The sequence below is a fragment of the Colobus angolensis genome, unplaced genomic scaffold (genome assembly GCF_000951035.1).
Source record: "Colobus angolensis palliatus isolate OR3802 unplaced genomic scaffold, Cang.pa_1.0 Scaffold46, whole genome shotgun sequence".
NCBI classification, from domain to species: Eukaryota; Metazoa; Chordata; class Mammalia; order Primates; family Cercopithecidae; genus Colobus; species Colobus angolensis.
In genome coordinates, this window is record NW_012118043.1 from 9,046,528 (window position 1) to 9,069,917 (window position 23,390).

Sequence of the window (23,390 nt, forward strand, 5' to 3'; positions counted from 1 at the left end):
TATTATCCACACCATCTCTCTCATTTCACATCACCCTCCAGCAGTGGGTCTCTTTTGTCACCATTTTCAGCCAATCTCAGTGAGATCTTTTCATTTCACCACCTGCCATTTACTCCTCAACCCACTCCATTCAGACTTACACTACATCTCTGTCCTCAACCCCTCCAAGTTAGCTAGGACTTCTGCCTCCCAGTATCTTACTTGCCCTTCGTCTCAATCTTTCACTGTTTGCTTGTATTGGATGGTCTCTGTTGTCCCTCTAGATCTGTTCTTTATCCTTGCCACCCTGTTCTATGCCCCAGATTACATCAACAGGCCCCCATGCCTTCTGAGTAACAGTTAGGTTTGGCCAATGAAATTCCAGGGAGGAGATCAGAGAGAAGAGAGAAAAGTCAGGGTATTTATTCCCCTGGCTTAGTCCCCATCAGGCTTAGTTTGTCAATTGCTGGGCAGCCCACTCTGACAGCTACAGCTCTACTGGATTCAGGTAGAATCCCTCTCTCCCCATTCCCCTTCGAGCCTAGGGGTGGTAAGACTAACTTGTTGTTGGCCCTGGAGTGCTTCAATATTCCTTGCTGGTTTTACTTAACACTGTTCACCCCTTTGCAAATAATCCATTCATTAAATGCTTTCATCACCTCTTTTTGATATGCCAATATGTATTGATTTCTTTTTGCTCAAAACATATTTTACTGGGCATCATGACAGCTCATTATCCTGCTGTCATCCAACCTTTCTGTCCACTCCTCCATCTCCTTGGCAGATTTCTCCTATTTCACCGAATCATAAATTTTGGAATTCCTTTAAGTCTGTAGCTCTTTTTTCTTCCTACTGTATTCCCTTCTAAAGAACCTTCTTCAATATCCACATTTTCTAACTACCTGTAGGCCAATGACTCACAACCTTGTTGTTCTAGCCACACCTGTCCTTTAGATCCAGACACATAATTCAACTTCCTTTTTTCTACAGTTTCATTCATTAAATCAGTGAATATTTTTCTAGAGTCTATTGTGTTCCAGGCCCTGTTTTAGAGTTTTAAAATACTTAAAATGCCCTCAAACTCCACTTGCCCCAGTGGAATCTATGATTTATCACTCCCTTCCCCAACCCTCTTCCTCTTCCATTGTTTCCTACTGCAGTGAGTGATACCAACATCATCCATCCAACCCCACAATTAGGAACCTAGGGGACATTTTTAATGGCTTCCCTTTTCTCATTCTCCATAGCTGACTCATCAAATGCTATCAAATTATCTCCTAAATATTGATTGAATCTAACCAATTTTCTTTATCTCTACCACCACACTACCATAGCCCAAGGTGTCATTGTTTTTTTGTTTTGTTTTGTTATGTTTTGTTTTGTTTTTAACAGGTACAGTATTAACTGCAGTAGTCTCCTTGTTCCCTACTCCAATAAATAGAGAACTTTTTGAGGCACATATCTGTCCGTGCTATATTCAGCCTCAGCTTAAGATCTCCCAATACCTTCTGTTTGCTCTTATACAAAGCTACTGGAGGCCTGCCTCCTGCCTACCTCTCTAACCTCTTCTCAGACCACACTCTCGGCAGCTCCCTGTTCTCTAGCCCTTCTTGTCTTCCTGGAATTGACATGTTTCTCCCTGTTGCAGCATCTTGACCCTTATTATTCCCTTTGTTTTTTAACACTCTTCCTACATATCTTACTTCACTCAATAGCAAACTCTTATCTTTTAGCCCTCAGCTAAAACACTGCATCCTCAAAGATGCCTTTCCTGGTGCAATAGCTCTGTTATTGATTGTGAAATAATAAATATATTTTGGTTTCTACCCCCCTGGTTTCTGACATAGAGCTCCTAAAACTCTTGTAGATGAGAGTGCTTTAGGAGGGTCTTTTTTTTCTAATATTTGGTCTTTGACCCCCAGTTCCTGACAAAGAGCCCCAAAGAGTTTGTAATTTCCTGAGTGATAGGAGTGTCTGACACAGAGCTCCTAAATCCCTTGGAATTTCCTGGGTGATAGGAGTGTTTTGTTGTTGTTGTTGTTCAGTGAGGCAACTATTGGTGGGCTCCTAGACGGATGCAGAAAGTCCAAGCCATGATTGTAAGCTTGGAGTTTTCAGTCCCATCTCCATTCTTTGACAGAGGGGAAAGGATCTGGAAATAGGGTTAATAACTGAGTACGCCTATATGATGAAGCTGCCATAAAAATCCCCAAAGTATGAGGTTTGGAGAGCTTCCACGTTGGTGAACAAAAACACATCCACGACCAGGAGGGTGGTGCACCCCAGCTCCACGGGGAAGGAGATCCTGTGCTCAGGACTCTTCTGAACCTTACCCTCTGTATGCTTTCATCTGGCCATTCATCTGTATCCTTTGTAGTATCTTTATATCAGCCAGTATACCTAAGTGTTTTCCTGAGTTCTGTGAGCCATTCTAGCAAAAGATTGAAACTGAGGAGGGGGTTGTGGGAATCCTGAATTTATAGCCAGTTGGTCAGAGTACAAGTCACAACCTGGCACTTGTGACTAGCACCTGAAGTGGGGGGGAGTCACGTGGGATTGAACTCCTCACCTGTGAGGGCTGTGTTAAGTGGTGGACTCCTAACCTGTGAAGTCTGTGCTAAGTCTGCACTAGTGTCAGCACTGAATTGAATTGTAGGACACCTATTTGATGTCAGAGAACTGGTTGGTATGGAAAAAATTCCAAATGTCTGGTTTCAGAAGTGAAGTATTGAGAGTGGCGTATGAGAGGAAAAGCAGTTGACTTCTTCCCATATTCATTGACTTGGAAAGTACCAGACACCACTTCTTTATAGCATTTATCATGAATGTAATTCTACATTAATTTGCATGCTGTTTTGAATATTAGACTATAACTGTACTTTAGAAACCTTATGTGTTATGTTCAACATCACATTCATGAGGGCCTAGCACATAGTAGGTGCTCAATAAATATCTGTGGAATGAAAGGGTGAAGGAAGAGTTTTACTGAGATTGAGGCTTATTATAGTAAGAATAAGATCTAGGCTTATATCAGTGTCATTTCCTCCTTAATTCAGTTCCTCAAAAGTTTTGGAGGAAGTCAGGTGGTTGAATAAACGTTGGTGCCATGAGACAATAGCCTTGGCCTGTGAACTGTTCTGAGAGATGTTCATATCCCATAGCCAGTCCCCAAAGCCTCAAAAGAAAATTACTTTGTTAATCCAGTCTGTCACAGATGGACATTTGGGTTGATTCCAAGTCTTTGCTATTGTGAATAATGCTGCAATAAACATACATGTGCATGTGTCTTTGTAGTAGAATAATTTCCATGGAATACTATGCAGCCATAAAAAAGGATGAGTTTGCGTCCTTTGTAGGGACATGGATGCAGCTGGAAACCATCATTCTTAGCAAGCTATCACAAGAAGAGAAAACCAAACACCACATGTTCTCACTCGTAGGTGGGAACTGAACAATGAGATCACTTGGACTCGGGAAGGGGAACATCACACACTGGGGCCTATCATGGGGGGGGGAGGGGGGAGGGATTGCATTGGGGAGTTATACATGATATAAATGATGAATTGATGGGTGCTGACGGGTTGATGGGTACAGCATACCAACATGGCACAAGTATACATATGTAACAAACCTGCACGTTATGCACATGTACCCTAGAACTTAAAGTATAATAAAAAGAAAAAAAAAGAAAGAAAAAAAGAAAAAAACTAGCACTTAATGGGGTGAAAAGTCAGTTTCAGAATCCTTGCTCTGGGGCTCTTTGTCTTAATCATTAATGTTGACTTCCTGCATCCTTTTTCATAGAATCTGAAAATAAATTTCTTTCAGTGTATTTGTATGCTTGCTATCATAAAATCCTGTGTTTTTTTTTTTAAGTAGTTGGAAGGATGAAGTTTTCCATATTTCCATCTCTATTCCTTTACTGGTAAGCGTTTTGAGGCATTCTTGAGGCTTGCAAAAATGGCTTGATAAAATCCAGCCAATTAAGAGATGAATACAAATAAAGAGCTAAAAATAGAGAAGTCATGATAAACAAATTGGTGTTGGGAATTGAATCCATTAAATATAAACTAAGACTCAACAACCGTGGGAACTATGGCTATGCATCTTGACCAATAAAAACAAGTAAGAATAGATTTAAAAGGTGAAGGAGATGACAGAAGGAAAGAAAAGAAGGTGAATTTCCTTAGTTCTTGGATGAATGAATCAATCAATGCTGCCTCAAATTTAAGCATCTGGTTTATTTAAAAAGGTAATGATCCCAGCCTCTAAGAGTGCTTCTTAAACTTTGTTATAAATTTTAGTGCTGTATTTAGGGAATCTCTAATAGTGGAAAAGCATTTATCTGAACTTCAGGCATTTCTTCATTTCATTTTGATTTCTCTTTCTTCTTTAAATTCAATTAAATTTCAAGTAATATTTTTTCTTAACATTAGTATATAGCATTATTTTATTTTTATAAAATATTTCTCATGCTTATTCTTTCTCACTCTCAAATAAATGTCTGAAATTAAGTTTATCTATATTAACAATGATTATTTTGGGGTGGAGGAGTTTGGGAATATTTTCCTATATAACTGCAATTCCATGATCACAGCTAACAAAATTAGCAACAATACCTTAACATGATGTAATTCTCAGTCTATGTGAAAAACTCTCCAAACTGTCTTCCAAGTGGTTATTCAAACTAGAGTTCAATCAAGGACAGCACATTGTATTTCATTCTTATGTCTGTTAAGTCTCATTGTCTTGTCTGTTAAGTCTCATTGTCTTATTAATGTTAAACAACCTTCTTCCTTTTATTCCCCTTAACAATGATTGGTCAAAGACCAGGCCACTGGTCCTTTACAGTGTACCACTTTCTGGACTTTTGGTCATTTGTGATATCGTTTCACTCGTTTCCCTAATCTTTGTATTTCTTGTAAGCTGAAAGTTAAAACTAAAGACTTGCTTAGTTTCGGCCTAAGTGGTTTTGGCAAGAGCATGTCATAGCTGATGTTGTACTTCATATTGCTTCATTATGGAAGGCACTTACTGTCTGGCTGTCTCACTGACTGCTGAGATAGAGCCTTGAGTTAAGGTGGTAACAGCCAGGTCCCTCCTTTATTAAGTTAGACTTTCTCCCCTGTGACTGGGAAATAATCTTGGGGGTGACGTTTTGGCACCAAACTATCCCATTATGGTTTTAACAAGTATTGATGACACATGCCTGAATCATTTCTGTTATTAGGGGATACAAAATAGTGATTTTCAAAATTCTGTAAATCTATATATTATTAGCTGGGGCTTTACTGTAGAGAAGAGTGTTCTCTCTCGTCTTCTGGCACTAGTTGGAAAGGCAGGCTAATGCCTAATTCTTTCCCATTATTATAGAATTTTAAATATTGTATAATATTTTAATGTTATAAGTTAATATTATGATATTATTATAATAGTTTCCTTCACTGGTGATGAGTGATTTTTCTTTTGGCTTTCTCTCTTTTGATTATCATTATAGATTCATGGATTCTTATATATTCAATTTATAGCTATCATTTATTTGATGCTTAAGTTATCCCAAATTTGACCAGTAGAAAACCCTTCAAGATGGTGCCTATATCCTTTTAATACAACTCTATTTTGCTTTGGAAGCTTCCTTGCTTTCTGGGTGTCTTGAGCTGGTTTTTAGGAGAGCAAATCCTAGTCATTCTTCCAGGTATTGAGAAGAGACATTTACTCAAGCAAGTGTATCTGATACACACATTTACATACTTAGCCCAAAGCTGGGTGCTGTGAAAGAACCAAAGATATGTTTCATTATTAGCTTGTGAGAAGCTCATATTCTTGCCACAGAGATGACTAGCACCAAGTACAATTAGGGGAAAGTAGAGGAAAGCATTTGTTCTGGGTTGAATAATAATCAGGAGAATGGGGGTACCTCTGACACTAGTCTTGGGGCCAGCCACTAGCCTTGGGGCCAGCCCAGGGTGGGTCATTTCCTAGTTCTGTGAAACCCAGGCTGGGTCCCAGAGTACTCACCTCAAACCCCACCACTGAAATGGCATCTCTGGAAGGTGCTGGGTTTTATTTGAGATTTTGGTTTTGGCGGTAGCACAAGGTTTCCAGGAAGGGGATTGTGGGGTGGGGGTGGGAAGTAGGTGGGTGAGCTGGTGTGTCGCTTCACCTGAAATTTCATGACCTGGAAGGAGTGTTCTCAGTGGGCCACTGACTGGCTCAGGTAATTATTTGTGCTGTGTCTGTCTCACTTTCTCTCCACTACATTGTCAACTTCAAGCAGGCAGCAAGCCTGCCTTGTTCACTTTCCTATGTTCAGAGCCCTGCCACCATGCCCTGTACATCAATAATTATTTGACACAAGTTAAAAACTTCTAAAAACTACTTGGAATTTGAAGTAGTCAAGAGGAGAAACAGGCAGAGGATCACAAACTTGATCTTGCAATAGACTCAGAGTTAGGTATCATAGGAGAAAATATAACACAAAATAATCAGATAATACCTCTAGTGAAGTTGGCTTTGTAACCAGCAGGTAGTAAAAGACTGGCTAAATACTTTTAAAGATAGCATAGCATATTGGATCAACAGCTATCGTCGCCATGTTCTTGCTTGTGTAATACTGGACAAGTTACTTTATGCCCCGAGACTCGGTTTCCTCATCTGTAAAATGGGGACCCATAACAGCGCCAACCTTACAGGGTTGTTGTGGGGATTAAATGAGATGACAGGGATGTTGTGGGGATTAAATGAGATAATGCATATAAAGTGCTTAACCCAGAGCCAGAGCCTAGCACCAAGTCGCTGTTCCACGTGTGTCAGCTGCAAGTATTTTTACTGATGGTAGGTGAAGGAGAATGAGAAAAACTGTGTCAGATGCTGCAGAGAATTTCAGAAAGTGAGGACTGGGAGAGAGCCTTTGAAACTGGAGCAGATGTCATAAGTAAGTCTGAGAACAGCTTCATTCCGGTGGTGGGAAATCAAGAAATGCATTTGGCCATGAGAGTGAAAGCAAAGTGAAAATGGGGCAATTAGGACATTCATCTAATAAGTTTAGTTGAAAATAAAAAAGATTTAGACTGGTAAGTTGATGGAAGAGCAAAAATATGGGTGTTCTGTGACGTTTTAAATAGAGGGATGACTTTTTTTTTACTTGGAGGAAGAAAGGAAGAGTCCAGGACAGAAGGAAAAACTAAAAATAGTGGAAAGATGAGAAATGAATGTGGGCTGAAGTAGCAGTGTTCAACACAGACTAATCCTGCTTCCTACTGTTTATCACTGGGAAGAGAGAGAGAAAGAAAGAGAGAGAGAGAGGAGAGGGAATAGATTTTTCTACTCAAACATCACATGGTTCTTCCATTGAAACCCAGCGAGCCTTGAGTCTTGTTTTTGTACTTATTGACCATATGATCTTACTGCAATTACTTGCCTCTTGAAACTATGTCTTCTGGACAGTGAAGATAATACTGCTAACCTTTCAGGGGCACCTTAAAAATTATAGATAATGAATATAAAACACAAGTGACTTTGTAGATAATCAATAAATGATAGTTACTAGGTTATTAGTAGATCATACTAACATTACATCCCCTAATCTCATGAGAAATGTTCTTGAAATTAATGTACTTGTTTTTAAACATGTATTTGAAAAATTGTTTAAAGGGATCTTGTAAGGGATAATTTTTAATGAAAATATAATATATTCCATACTGAAAGATGAAGATGGCAATCATAAGATCAGGCTAGCAACTTTGGTGCCCCATTATCCTTCCAAAATATAGGTATATTGAACACAGGTGATTCCACAATAAAGGTAGTGATGAGTTGAAAAGGGGCTATAATTCTTAATAGTAACAACAATAATGATGATAATAATAATGGAATATTATCGGAACTGGAGTTCTACTTAATTGAAGCTTCTGATTAATTTCAGGCAGATCAGATAACCCTTATCATTTCTACATTTGTCAAATATCATTCCGTAACATGTGCACCTGCTAGATGTCTATTAAGTGTCATCAATAGGACATAATTTGATCTTTCTTTGATAATTCAGGATCCTACAGTGCCACAGGTGGTCATTACAAACATTAATAAGAAGTACAGTTCTGTAGGGGGAAATTAAGAAGATTGAAGGCATTAGACTGATTTAGTGCTCACCCCAGGATATCACCTCTTTATAAAGACACATTTTCACTAAAATGTATTTCTTCTAAAGAAATTCCAGTTTGTTGTACTCTGGCTAATCTAATTCTCCCTAAGTGGTGTTTATTTCCCTAGGCCGCATGATGTTTCTCTGGAAGTCAATTCTATTTTCTGCCAAGCTCTGGGTTCAGGGCCATCCTCATTTTGTGCTATTAGCTACTTTCTTCCCTAACTTATCACCTTGTCCTAGTTGGGCCCATTATTGAATGTACCTTATTGCAATGAAGCAAAATTAAAATATCAGCATAGAACTTTTGTTTAGATATCTAATTATGTGGCAATTAGAATTTTTGTGAGGTGTTTTGACATTTTTATAAACTTGTACTGGGAAGAGCTAATTTGCATTTCAATATAGAAATTTACTAGTTGAGAATTCACACCAGGAAGACAGAATCAAAGATTATTTCTGGCAGTGACAGCACTGTAAGGACAGCATGTCTTAGCTGAACAACAGCTTTTTAAGGAACAACCTAGACGCACACAGGTTTCTTCTTCCCAAGTGACTCTAACAGGCTTATAGTCTTCAGCTGAACTGTTTAGGAAGGTTCATCACAGAGAAAGTTTATAAGCTGTTTGTAAAAAAAAAAAATAGTTTTATGACAAGAAAGGTAATGTTTTATTGTTAATGTTTTTGCTAAACTATATCATTTCTGTGCTGATTCAAATGCTTTCCCAAATAACTTTTAGTGTTCAGCATCACTGTGTTTTCTGTCCCAAATTCTAAATCCATCTTTCAACTGGAAACATCAGTTTCCATAAAGTTCAAAAGGATGTCAGTGAGTTTCTGCAGTGAAGAGATTTCTCATATTTAAAAAATTAAATCACAAGCCTGTTAGGTCTGGTGACCACATATCCAGTAGAGTCATTTTTACAAGGATAAATCAAGTCACAAGCATGCCATCACACATGGTACAGGGTTGCCACATTGTTTTATTGGCAAAATTTTTAATTAGGTCTGATATATTAAGAATGCATCTTGTAAATTTACTTTTCCAACAACTCTCGCCCAATAGGTTCCCAAAGTTTATTCAAGATCTCAGAGAAATGACAAACAGGCACTACAAATTGTCTACCCAAAACCCTCTTGACATCTTCAGTCACCAAGGAGTCCCATTAGCCTAGAAGTGAAAGAGTAGAGAGAAGACTCATTTGTGCCTGTAGTTGGGAAAATGCAACTTCACCTTGGGATGAATTTGCAGCATTTTACATGCCCACAAGACGGCAGTATTGCCCCAGGATGTTAATGCAACCACGAGGGAGCCTCCTGGACAGCTGGCTGCAGAGCCTGAACTAGGGGAACGTTTTGAATACTGGTGAAAAGCCAAAGAGACACCAAGCCCAGGAATGAAGAGGGTTGCACAGGGAATGCAGAAATCTGGGAAGTAGAAATCTGGACCAGCTTCCAATTCAAGGATTGTGTTTGTAGAAATAGTATAATTTTATACATCCAGGTGCTGGCAACTTTTTCAGAAAGTGAAAGTTACAGGCCTTTTTGATTTTGAATTACATTTTCCTATGGTTTCTCCTATCATTTGTCTAGAAAGCAAACTGAGACCAGGGATTTCTTCTAGAAAGAAAGCTTCAGGGCAAAACCATACATAACCCTGACTCGAAAGAATTAATCACTGGAAGACAATAATTTTTCAAGAAAAGCATAAATTAAAAATAAAAAAAATAAATTAAAACATATATTCATATTTATCAGGGTAGATTTCTTTGTCTTCTTGAGTTTTTAATGTTTTGGGGCATTTATAGACGTTAGCATCAGTTACCTTTACTATTACTACTTTGGATGATTAAAGTATTGTTGGACATGGTAGTTTCTTTTTAAATTTCTTAGTTTAAATACATGCCTGGATGTAGTATTTCAACACTTGGGAGGCTCAGTGGTGTGTGTGCAAGTGTGTAACTGTGCTTCTGTGTCATGCTGGGAAATTTATTGTAGAAAGGCCAAGACAGTTCTTAGTGCCTTTGGATCCTCTCCATTTGCCATCCTCCAGCCGTCCCATCTCTGGGTACCTACAGAACAGAAGGATTTGTCAACAGGAAGGCAGTGTCCAGCAAGCCTCAATCAAACCATATTGGTTGTATTTTCCACAAGAAGTGTCCTGCTTATATCCTACGAAGAAAAAATTCCGGGCCCTTTTGGTTAAGTGGGATGGGTTACCAGCAAAACCCAGCAACTATCTTGCTTTGACAGGGGCTGGTTAGGTCAAGCAATGTGACAGCATAGGCACTGAATGTGACAGGGCTGGAACTGAGAAAATCGAAAGAAAAAAAATCAAGAAAGTACTTAAAAAATGTATTATATAAAGTTAGACTAAAATTTTAAAATAGCAACACTCTGTATTGACATTATAAATTGACGTACCCCTTTTAAAAAAAAATGCAAAGGACTTAAGCATTTTTCTAGACTTTGCCCTAGTAAGAGTACTGGTGAGAATGACTCTAAGAGAATAATTTCGTGGTGGGTGGCGGGGGAAACACATATACCAAAACATACACATAAGTTCTTTCACATGTACCATTTCTTTAAGTTGTTTGGTACCACCCACAACCCCCTGAAAAAAAAGAAAAAGAAAGAGCCATTTGCAAAAATATTCTTTGTAGTATTTGTAATTCTCAAAAATTGAAAAAATTAAATGCTGAACATGATGATAAAATAGTGATTAGATATTTAGGGTAGACCTAGCTACTGGATGGAACATTACAAGGTATTAAAAATAAGTATGAATACCATTTAGTAACATTTAAAAATGCTAATTTTATGAGGTATAGTGAAAATAATGACCTGCAATGGGATAAGGAATAGCCCTGCTAGGCCAGGGCTATTCCAACTGTAGCAATGGGGCTTCTCTCTAAACAGTATCTGGTGCCCAGTATGTTCAGGGGGCAGCAAATAGATTCAGGACATGGCCGTGTCTCTAGAGAGAGTCCTATAATCAGTATCTGTCTGCTCAATGAGTACACTTTTGCTTTGCTGCAGAACTGAGCTTGGTGTTAGGACATCCATGACAGGGACTTCAGCTTCCAAGTAAATGGCTATATGGTCTCAGTCATGCTAAGAACTCTCCTGTATTCCTGAATGCAATCTGCAAAATGGAAACGAAGAAGTCACAACTGTCCCCCAACTTCTCCCCTCTCACCTGGCAGTGATTTGAGTTAGTGAACCAAAAAAAAAAAAAAATGCTATAAGCAAGCAAAGGGAAATCAACTTTACTCTATCAAATAGCATCCACTTTGCACATAGTCAACTTTATGGATTACATAGGGTAAAAATGTGGTTTCTCCATGACTGACTCCCCTCCTCCCACCATCTAACAGACCTCTTATCTTCCTGCACCTGCTACCTACACAGACTGCAAACAGTTTTCACATTAGTCAAAATCATAGGCAATTAGTGAGGTAAGTTGGTTGAAATATAAATCATATCACATATTCCAGAGACAAATATTAATGATTTATGGATAGGGTTATGGGTTCTTCAGGAGGATATTTTTGTCAGGTCTTTACAGGACTCCAAATAATTGATAGTTAATTGTATATTGATTTTTGTGCAGGTACAGTATAATATAAGCTGATAAAATTCCAGGTTCCTACCCACATAGCCATCAGAGTCAGAGTAATAGGACAGGCAAAGCAATAAGACTGGAGGAGGCTGCCCTGACTCAGCAAGCTCCCTTCAGCATGTCAGTCTTACCCTGAGACACAAAATGGCTTCTCCAACTTTATTTGCTAACGATCCTACCTTGGCTGCAACCACTCCATGGGGTGAACGGTTAGTATGAAGACACTTCAGATCAATTGTCGTTGTCTACAAATGTCAGGGAGAGAGACTTTTACAATTTTGTGAATATTTATTATTTCCTATGTAAATGAGAATAAATATTATACATTATTCTGAAAAGGTTAATTCTGTCTTTGTAACCAACTTGGATAAAATAGGAGTTGTGGGTGAGTTATTAAAATAATTCCAAATGCCATCTAGCTTTTATAGAGAGACTTTTTTTTCCTCTACTTTCAGCAGAAGAGATACTTGAATTTTGTATTCTTCAAATACTAGTCATGTTTAATCCCTGCCAAGTCTTGAGGTACGCGTAGAAAAGTGACAGCGGTGCAGGTAGGTTGTGGATTAAGGGCTATTTCAATTAAAAGTGTCATGGCAGTCCCCTGCTACTTACCTGTGTATGGTTTGCTCCTGGGGGAATGGATTAGTGGGTGGGATGGAGTTAAAGATTAGTGGCCAGAAGAAAAATGGATAATTGGGCTGAGCTTGAGAAAGACCTTCCAGGGACTATTACCAGTGCCATGTTGCTCTTAAGAGGGCCAGGCTTCAAATAGCAGCCAAATTCCCAGTAATGAGCCAGCATCTAGAAAGAAAGAGAATTAGAAAAGAAACCAAAAACAGGCATCACTTTCCTAGATTAAGTTTCTTTTTCTTTTATTGCAGTGGTTTTATACATGAATGGGCTACATTTGCCTCTGCAGCCAAAATAATTTCCACGTTACATTCTGCTTATGGTAAATGAATTGGAACTCAAGCCCTTAGAGTTTAAAGAGCTATTACAGCTCTGTGTGTGAGCCAGGACTGTGGGGCTGCATGCATCAGTAAATTACCACTGTGCTCTTGTTTGGTCCAGGGCCAAGAATGTAACCATCCTCCAGAAGGTAATGGAAGATTCCAAAGGTCTGACTTATTAGCAAATTCAGGACATAAAAATCACATGCATTTTTTAAAAAGTCAATTCAAAAGAGTTAAAAAACAACATTACTCTGGAAACGAGGGTCTTTCTGTGCCAATCCAATGATTAGCCAATGGTCTGTGCATAACTTTCATTCACAAACACTGAGGAGATTTACTCCAGGCCTCTCTGCCATCTCTCCCATATTGATAAGTAGGTAAAATCATGTTTTAGTATCCTGTTCAAAGAAACAAATGCATGGAGGGCTCCCCTCTGCATTCTCACCAAATTTTCTTTTTGCTTTTCAGAAATTGTGCTTGGAATGGAGGGATAGTAGAAGGAATGACTGGTCTACTTTATTTACATTAGGAGGTTTTTTAATTAAAAAATATGGAGATCAGTAAGACCAGCATATCAAACCTATGTATTCGCACTAAACATTCTGTTAAAGTTAATAAAGTTAACATTTTCTTATAAAATTTTTTAAGAAATAAAAGATTAAAATTAAATATTAAATCCTCCATTTTATTCATTTTGATGACATTCTCTTTTTCCCTCCCTAAATGAAATCACTGTCATGAATTTGGTGTGTGCCTGGTGGATGTGTTTATACTTTACCATATACATAAATGTGTTCATAAATAATGAATTTTGGGGTGTTTTATAAAATTACATAGATGCATGATCTTATATCTTGTAATGATCTTCAGCTTGAATTTCTTCTCAATTTTTTTAATCTCCATCTATGTACCTATGGATCTGGTTAATTTATTTCATACACTTAATACTGCCATGCAATAGTCCATCCTATAGACTATATCATAATCTCTCTACGTTCCTATTCTTGGACATTGGATTATTTTCCTTCTTTTTAACCTCTACAATTATGCTAAAATGGACATTCTTGTTCATGTTTCCTTGTGCAAATGAATAGGGTTGGCTACATACTTTGTGGACCCACTGCAAAATGAAGCTGGCCCTTCTGTTCAAAATATAGGAAAAAAGTGCCATTAAAGGTATAAAAGCTAAGGCCTTTTCCTTTCTTCCACGATCTCTCTCTTGACTTGTCATGACTTGTCTGTGTTTCTTTATTTGTCATCCTAATGTTCTAAGAAAAATTTAAAAAGTAAGCTATTATCATGAATCTTACCATTCATCTTTATATTGTGCAATACCTGTTTTAAATGCAAATATAAGCATATTTAACTTGTATGTAAAATCATGGAATTGGTACAGCTTGGATTTTTGCAGCTCCTAAATGTGTTTGTATTTCATTCTCACCAGAAGAGTGGAAATGCTGCAAAATGAACCCAACTGTTTTTATTTCATTTCTTAACTCATGCACAGTCTACCAACTTTCTTCTACCAACACTCTCTACCTTTGGCTTACTGATGCATAAGGAAGAACTGAAAGAAAAAGGGATTGTGAGATGCCCAATCTCTCCCTTTCCTTCTCTGCCATCATTTTTAGTGTACGTGGTTGGCAAATACAGGAAGAACTTGAGTTAGAAAAAGTACAACAGGGTTCCTTGGTTGTTCATAGTTTTTGGTTTGTCAATCCCTGTTTCTGCATTTGAAGCAAGTTCTGGTTCAAAGGGAAAGAATGGCCTCTCAAGTATTTACCTCCCCACTTACTCAGCTGAAGACATAACAGACTTACCTTGTTCTTGCCCTGAATTCTGTTGAACTCCCACACTTCATGAGTCCATTGGGATTCTGTGCTTATGGGACATCCTGAATACTATACAGGAACAGGGCAGCAAGATGTGGAGGACGTGCGTTTTGCACCCATCTCCTCCGTTCACGACATGTTGCAGTGCCCCGGCAAACATCACTTAAAAGCACAAGTTCAAAAGTAAAACTATTAAGAACTTCCAGACAGTGAAAACAGAACACTAAACCAAGCACAGGGCCCTTCTGAGGGCAGAACTCTGTGTCCATGAAGCTGGCCCTACACTTGTATGAGCATTTCTTTGTTGGATATGTCAAGAAGCGGGTTCCTGGGTGGTGATGCACATTGTCAGTTTTTACCTGATACTGCCAAAATAATTTCCGTAATGTCTTTACAAATTTATACTGATACCAGTAATTTGTGAACATTTCCATTGGCCCATATTCTCACTCATACGTAATAATGATTTATTATTTAATTTTTGCCAGTTGTGTTATTTTTGCTGTTATTTCCCTGTTGGATTGAACACTTTTTTTATTTGTTTATTCTGAGGGTGTGGGTTTCTTTTCTGTGACCTTGTTGTTCTATAATCTTTGCCCATTTATCTACTAGGTTGTCTGCCTTTGGCTATTGATTTGTAGGAGTTTTTAAAAAATTTGTTTCTTAATACATTCTCAATACTAATCTTGACTGTTGTAAGTCTTGCTAATATCTTCTCTCAGGATACTTCTCTCCTTTTAACTTTGTAAGTTGGGTTTTGGTTTACAAAAATTAAATTTTGAGGTAGCTAAATTTATTTATGTTTTCCATTATTATTTCTATTTTTTTGGTGTCTTCTCTGCCCTAAGATATTCTCCTATATTTTTTTCTAATAATTTAAAATGTTTAATTTTTTCTCTTTTAAGCTTTAGATACTTAAGCCATCTGGAATTTGTTTTTGTGTATGAGATAAGATAGGAACTTAGCTTTATTTTAATATTGAAAGTCAGTTGCCCCCACACCATTTATTAGTCTATCACTTCCCTGACTGATTTTCATTGACCTGTTTCTCAGGATTCCTATATCATTTCACTGACCTATTTATATTTCTCACTTACTTAGCAGAGCTTTTAATGAGTCTTCATATTTGGTTGAGTGAGAACCTAGGACTTTTAAATAGCACATTTTATTCATTTAAAAAAATGCAGAAGCAACAAAACAGAACCAAACAAGTTTTCTTAGTTTTCAGGATGCATTAAGAAATTCTTCAACCTACACAGCATGAAAACACAATGACTTTGAAATCAGACAGACTTCAGTTCTTATCCCAGCCTTGTCATTTTCTGGCTGTTTGAACTTGGGGCATGTTTCTTAACCTCTGAGGCTAAACTCTCTAATCTGTAAAATGGGGATAATAAGATCTACGACTCAAAGCTATTGAGAGGATTAAGCGAGTTAAGTGCCTGGCACAACCTAAACACTCAGGAAATATTACTTTTCTTCCCCTTTCCTGTCCTTGAAAAGAGCTGTGTGTTTCTTGGTTATTCTATTCACTTATGGACTCTACAAAGGATGACTGGAGGTTGCTTAAAGGCAAAACAAACTCCATCCCAGGATGATGATTTGATTCAGTCACCTTCCTGGAACCCAAATAATTGCCTGAGCTTTTGGAAGAGCAGAAGCTGCAAGGATGTCCTCAAGTGGTTCAGCAGCTGGCAGCTGTTTTTATTATTAATTAAATGGCACAAACAGGTCATAATAAAACCAGAGCCAATCAGTCACCCTCCCCCCAATTATATAAACTCAGCTCTCCTGACAGGTGCTGAAAAGATCAAAAGGACTGGGAATCAATAGGATTAAGAGTTTGAAATTCTAACGTCTTACCCTCAGTGAGTCTGGGACCTCCAACTCTGGTATTGCTCAGACAATAACACTTCCTCAGATGGGGAGGAATTCTTTAAACTAATACACCTTGAAACCTGGGATGGGGGTGAGAACATGCTTGGAATTTTATCATGCCAGGTAGAAACCTAAATTGAAGTGGCTGTTCTGGAAGATCAAAGGAAAAAAAATGCATCAAGAATAAATACATGACAAATCTGGCTCCTGCAAAAGAAGAAAGCTAATGGGCCTAATGAAGCAGGTGGTCAGGCCCTCTCTAGTAGCTTCCAACATGTGGGGTACACTCTGGAGAGAAACAAGCCATAGGTGAGTCACCGAGCATGCTGAGTCTGTGCAGGTCACGATCTCAGCATCATGTGATGGAATGGAAGGCCCAGGTTGGAGGGTGTTGAAGGCAGATGCCGTAAGGAAAGGAATCTGCTGCTGCAGCTGTAGAGGACAGTGGCCACTTGTCTCCTGGAACCACCACTGTGCTTCAATAGCTACCACAGAATGAGCATCAGCAGAGAGAGACATGAGGTAGTGAAGAGAGGCTTTGGGAGCAGACCTGTGTGCAAATCCTGACTCCAGGTTTTGCTAGCTGTATGACTTTAGCATTTTCTGGGCCTTGGGTTCTTCACCTCCTCGAAGGGGGAAAGAATTTCAATTTCAAAGTGTTGCTTGAGAATAAACTGAAATGAGATATCACCTAGAGTTTCTCAACACAGGAGAGACTCAGTAAATGTGCCTATTAGCATCTTGCACATGGAGGTGTTGCTTGTGTTTCGGGGTCCTGGGGGACAGGGAGCCCCAAGTTTTACTCCTTCCCAGAGTTGCAACAAGCCTCCTATTTCCTGGGTCCTCCGTTCCATGTGAGTTGGTTCTACTTCATCACATTTCTCTTTTCCTCCCTGCCTCTCAGCAAAACCACCCCATTCCTGGTTGTCTCCACTACTGTGTATGCAGAGTCTCACCTATGTGTGAATCCTGAACTTAACAGTTTGTAAATGGGATGTTTGTGACTCAGAATGCATGGTCCCTTGGTTACAACATTCTAAATCAGTGTCTCCCTGGGACAACCTGACTCAGTAGGTTGAGGAAGAGCTTTGGAATCTGCATTTAAAGAGTAGCTCTAGATCCTTGCTATCAGTGCATCTGGCAGCTTGGGCATCCGTCACCTGGGAGCTTGTCAGAAATACTGAATCTCAGGATTCACCTTTGACCTACTGAATCAGAAGCTGCATTTAAGAAAATACTCAGGTAGGGTTAACAGATAAAATACAGGGCACCCAATTAAATTTGAATTTCAGATAAACAATGCATTTGTTTAGTATAAGCATATTCCATAAGTACATCTGTATTTTTATTTGCTAAATCTGGCAACTGACTCTTTGGCATTTTTATGTACATTAAAACCTGAGAAGCATTGGTCTAGATCAGAAAATCCCAAACTTTCCAAGCTTCAGAAGCATCTGTGGAGACCTTGTTAAAACCCAGATTGCTGGGCCCCACCCCCAGAATTTTTGATTCAGTAAGTCTGGGTAGGGGCTTGAGAATCTGCGTTTCTAACAAGCTCCCAGTTGACGCTGGTACACACTTTGAGGATCACAGCTCTGCATGATGGCTGGATTCCCAAGTCAGCCCACCAAGGTCTTGTCAATTCCTACAACTTAGAGAAGATAAGGGCTGAAGTTCCTTCCAACACTCATATCTATGCACGAAGAGATAAAGAGTAACAGTCTGATCAGCCAACAGTTTAAGCTGCCTGACCACCCTTTACAACGAAGTCTGTAAGGACAAGTGTGGCTGACCACGTGGACTGCCAGGAGCTCATCTTCTCCTGACTTTGTATATCCTCCTTGTTTCCAAGCTACTGGCGATAGCTCCAAGAGCATAAAGGGGAAGAATGGAAGGGCTGGGAATAGATGGAGTCAAAGCAGGGACAAACCTCTTAAGAGGCTGGGTGACACTGGGGACAGGTTGTAAAGGTAAGATCTGGGGTGAGGAGTCCAAATGGGCAGGCTGGGAAATGAGGTTGCCCATAGTGGTGAGTGAGGAGGACGAGGAGAGGTGGGGCAGGGCAGTCTCCTCAGTAGACCTGGATGACCCCAGCTGAAGTGGCCAGTGGAAGTGACAGGAAGGACACGAGCACTTGGAGTCTGAGACCTAGATTAAAATCCCTGCTCTGCCAAGGATTAGCCTTCTAACTGTGCTCAAAGTTATCAACTCTTATTTCCTCACATGAGCAATGAGGAAATGACAACCTCTTCAATAGGATGGTTGTGAGGAAGAACAGAGGCAGCACATGTAAGTAAAATGCCTGATCCCGTGAGAAGGCTCTCAGTAAATGGTAGCAGTTGCATTATGGTTGCAAGAGGGTTTAATGCTACATTGGAGTAACATTCCTTCTTAGAGAATTTCTTTATCTGTATTTACTTTCATGAGATAACAGGTTTAGGGGAAATGTCATCCATACTCTGGGATGATAGCAAGGCCTCTTAAAAAAAAGAAAAAAACAACATTGGTAGCAAGATGTACATTCCCACCCGAATGTGATCCCCCTCCTTCCTTTGTCGGTCCATCCCTACTCCCATTCCTACTGGCTCAGTTGGAGTGAATAAATGGGCCCACAGAAGAGTTGGAACCTAGAATTATAAAGGACAAGCCCCTTGCCCTCGGCTGGTACCCTGAGAAGGTCAGTTGTTAGCTGGATATCAGGCCTATACCATGAGAGGCACCAGGTGACATACTGAAGAAGGGCTGATTTAACAAGATACTTCCCATCACTGTGAATACAACCCAAGTGTTCTTCAATGTGTTTCTGTGCCTTGTTTTATAATTTTGTTTTATTTAAAAAATATATATACAAAATGTATGTATACTTCAAAACATCAAGTTGTACATGATAAATACATATTTTATATGTGAATTTAAAATAATTAAATAGATTTGAAAAAATTAAGATACAATACAATTGACAGTCCTACAAATTTTAACATGTGGGTAGATTCATGCAACCATTCTTACAATCAGGATGCAGAACAGTTCTAACGCCTCAAAAAATTCCTGGCACAATTCATTTGTTGGCCACACCTTCCCCTAGTTCTCAACCCTCAGCAACCAGTGATCTGTTCTTCATCACCATACTTTTATCTTCTCAAGAATGTCACATAAATGAAAGAAATTATGCTGGGTGAAAAAGTCAGTCTTGCCTTGTTTTATATTATTAAATAAAAACAGCAAGCCTTTTTAAACATTTGACACAGAAACTGAATACGAGGCAGTGAAAACACACATTTGTAAACTAGACTTTTGTTTTTCCATGCGCCCGTACAGACTTACCCTCAACTCTTTACAAAACTACCTCTCCCAGGAAGCCTTCTCAAATTGATTCTTCTAAACAACTTTACTCTCTCGTTCTGAGCCTTGTCACTTCACACTCTACTTCTCTCCTTGTCACTTTCTCAGGTAGTCAGTTCTGAGCATGAATTAAGCAGCATGACACACGAAAAAGTGCATGTTCTCTGCAGATGCACAGATCTCAATATGTACCTAGGTCTGTAAAGACAGTGGGCCGCATACTTAGTCTCCTGGATCCTCAAGGTAGAATCACATTACCTTGAAGAGTTACAGTAAATAGTAAAGATGGAATGAGAAGATGAACACAAAGCCCTGGCATAGCGTAGGCAGTCAACACACAGGCAGTCATTACTTTGAGCCACCAGTATTAACAGTGCTGCTTGTCCATCACAGTGCCCACAGACCATTCCACCAGAGGCTTTGCATGTGTACAGGCACAAAAACAAAAGCATTCAGTATCAAAAGAAGGCCCAAAACAATGGACTAAATTTTTCCTTTTCATAGTCATTGTTCTGGCAGCATAGGGAAGTGCAGCCTACATAAAGGTAGGCCCCAAATAACTTTTCTCTGCCACCGTTCCCTGTATGACCTTAACTATGGCACTTTGCTGTTCCTGGCCCTTGATTTTTTTTTTTTTAATCTCAAATGGCAGAGTGAGCTCAAGGCTCTCAAGTGTTTCTCTAAGCTCTAAAATTCTAAAACCCCAAGTAGGCCAGACATGGTGGTGCATGCCTGTAATCCCAGAATATTGGGAGGCTGAGGCAGGAGGATTGCTTAAGCCTAGGAGTTCAAGACCAGCCTGGGCAACATAGTGAGACCCCATTGCTACAAAAATACAAAAAATGTGATGGCATATGCCTGTAGTCTCAACTACTGGAGAGGGTGAAGTGGGAGGAGCTTTAGCCCAGGAGGTCGAGGTTGCAGTGAGCTATGATTGCACCACTGTACTCTAGCTTGGGTGACAGAGCAAGGCCTTGTCTCAAAAAATATATAAAATAAAATGAAATAAGGCTCTAGGAGGCTGGACGCGGTGGCTCATGCCTGTAATCCCAGCACTTTGGGAGACTGAGGTGGGCAGATAGCTTGAGGTCAGGAGTTTGAGACCAGCCTGGCCAAAATGGTGAAACCCCATCTCTACTTAAAAAAAATACAAAAAATTAGCTGAGCATGGTGGCAGGCGCCTGTAATCTCAGCTACTAGGGAGGCTGAGACAGGAGAATCACTTGAACGCAGGAGGCAGAGATTGCAGTAAGCTGAGATTGTGCCACTGCACTCCAGCCTGGGTAACAAGAGCGAAACTCCATCTCAAAAAAAAAAAAAAAAGACTCTGGGTATGCACAGACCACAACTTTAAAGTTTAGTAATTTCTTACAAGCTCTTTCCCCATTCTATCTGGTTTAAAACTCTGTTTTCTGACCCTGAAGGTGTGGACCAAATCCTCTCCCTTAGTTTGTTATTCCGCATGTCATTGGGTCTATATAAAAACTGGAGAGATTATTAAGTAATCTAGATTGTATAAACAATGAATAAACAACTAATTTTTTAAACTATACAGGGTTTTCCAGCCTAAATATCACAGGAAAGGAAAAAGAGAGAAATCCGAATTAATAAAGTAGTCCATTAGTTTCCACCATGTAGATACAATTTAATAATAATACATAACACTTGTTACATTTTATAGGCATTTACCATGTGCCAGGAAGGCTGGGCACCCTGCATGTTATCTCATTTAATCTTCCTAACATATCTGTGGCAAGGTGTTGCAATTGCCATTTTAATCCTCCTTTTAACTGAGGAGTAAACAAACCTGGAGAGAGGTAGGGTACATAGCCTATGGTTATGCAGGCAGTAAGTGGCAGAAAACTAGATGCAGCCAAATAAAGTGCAAGTAATTTCAGATCAGGAATTATATTCATTAGCATCACTAAAGGGAAGACAGTAGTCTCCAGGGATTGACTTTGTCCCCCGGAATTCTTAGTGTCAAAAAGGGCCTGAATGCAACTGGTACATCCTAACTGTGGACCGAAGGAAAAGGGTGTAGAGGGAAAGGAAGGGTAAGGGGCTGAGGTAAAGAGAGAGAGCGGGGATACTACAGTAGGTGAAGGGGGAGAATAAAGAGATGACGGATGGGAGGAGTCAGGCTCCCAGAGCAGGCAACTAACAGAGGCTGAAAATTTCCAAGTAGTCCTGGCTCTAGGAGAGAAGATTCAGGGAGCACAGAAAGAAGGAACAGGAGGCCTCCGAGGCTGTAATTATCTAACAGGACTGTGATGAAAACAGGAGTCAGGGAGCTGCTGAATTGGGGAACAGGGGGAGATGGATAATGTTTTCTCTAGCCTCATTGCCAAGAAACTCATTAAAATCCCCTTTCCATTTCCAACTCCTCAGTATCCAAAAGGCCAGTGTTTCTGAAACTGGAGAGATTTTCTTCTTTTCAGTAAAACTGGGGGAAACAAATAAGATACGTCAATTTAAAAGTTTCTAAACCATTTCGCCTTCATCCCACCACATTGTGCTATGAAGAAAAGAAATAACCTTTTTAAATGATGGGAAAAGTGTAGCACAGGGAGAGGGGGAAAAGGCTGGGGGTTCTCTTTGTATCATTTTTCAAAAGAAAAAATATAATGTCGTTTTCAAGAGATGAACAGAATAGACCCTAAGCTGATATTCTCATTCACCATAAAAATATATGGAGAAAAGGAATCCTGAATTCAAAAGAAGATTTTTTAAAGAGGTGAAAAAAATAAAGAAAACACTCAAAATTATATCTAACATAATGGTACTTAAGTACTTCACAACTATTTTGTCCTTTAATCCTCAAAATAATCCTGTGAGGGCTTCAGGGCTATAATTACCTATGAAGACTACTTCAATTTCGATTTTGCAGATGAAGTAAGTGAGACACAGAGAGGTTAAGCAACTTGCTAATGTTGGCATAGCTAGCAAGGAGTAGTTCTAGGATTTAGGCCCAGAGGGTCTGACTCTTAATACTCAAGTGATTAGCCAGAATGCTAATCTGCATCCTCAAAAGAATGAGAAAGACAAAACAAATCCAAAGCAGAAGACTCCCAGTGAATTACTTATCGTGCCAAGGTAAGGCTGATGAAGGACATCGGGACCCTGGAGAAATGTATGTGGACTTGAGGAAAGACCGGTAGAGATGCAAGAGATACAGGTCTAGAAGTGTGATAGGGTGATAGCAAGAATCCCAAATTGGGAAGGAAAAAAGATCTGAGTTTCAAGTCCTCTTCATATTGGCTTTGTGACTGTAGGCAAGCCACTTAACTTCGCAAAGCTCCAGCCTCCTGTGTAAAATAATACCTGAGACCAGGTAGTTGTGAGGACTGCTATGAGACTGAGTTGACTGAATGGAAAAGCAGTGTTAGCTGGGCGGTGTCACACATAGTCATTAAAGCGGTGGAATACCCCAGGAGGTTTAGAGCACCTTGTAATAAACAAATAAACAAAATTAGCACAAGTCTGTTCAAAATGCGTGATTTGTTGGGTGCTTTTTGCTTTGCTTTTGTGTGGGTTAAACTCTTTCACTGGCTTTCTTTCTTTCTTTCTTTCTTTCTTTCTTTCTTTCTTTCTTTCTTTCTTTCTTTCTTTCTTTCTTTCTTTCCTTCCTCCCTCCCTCCCTC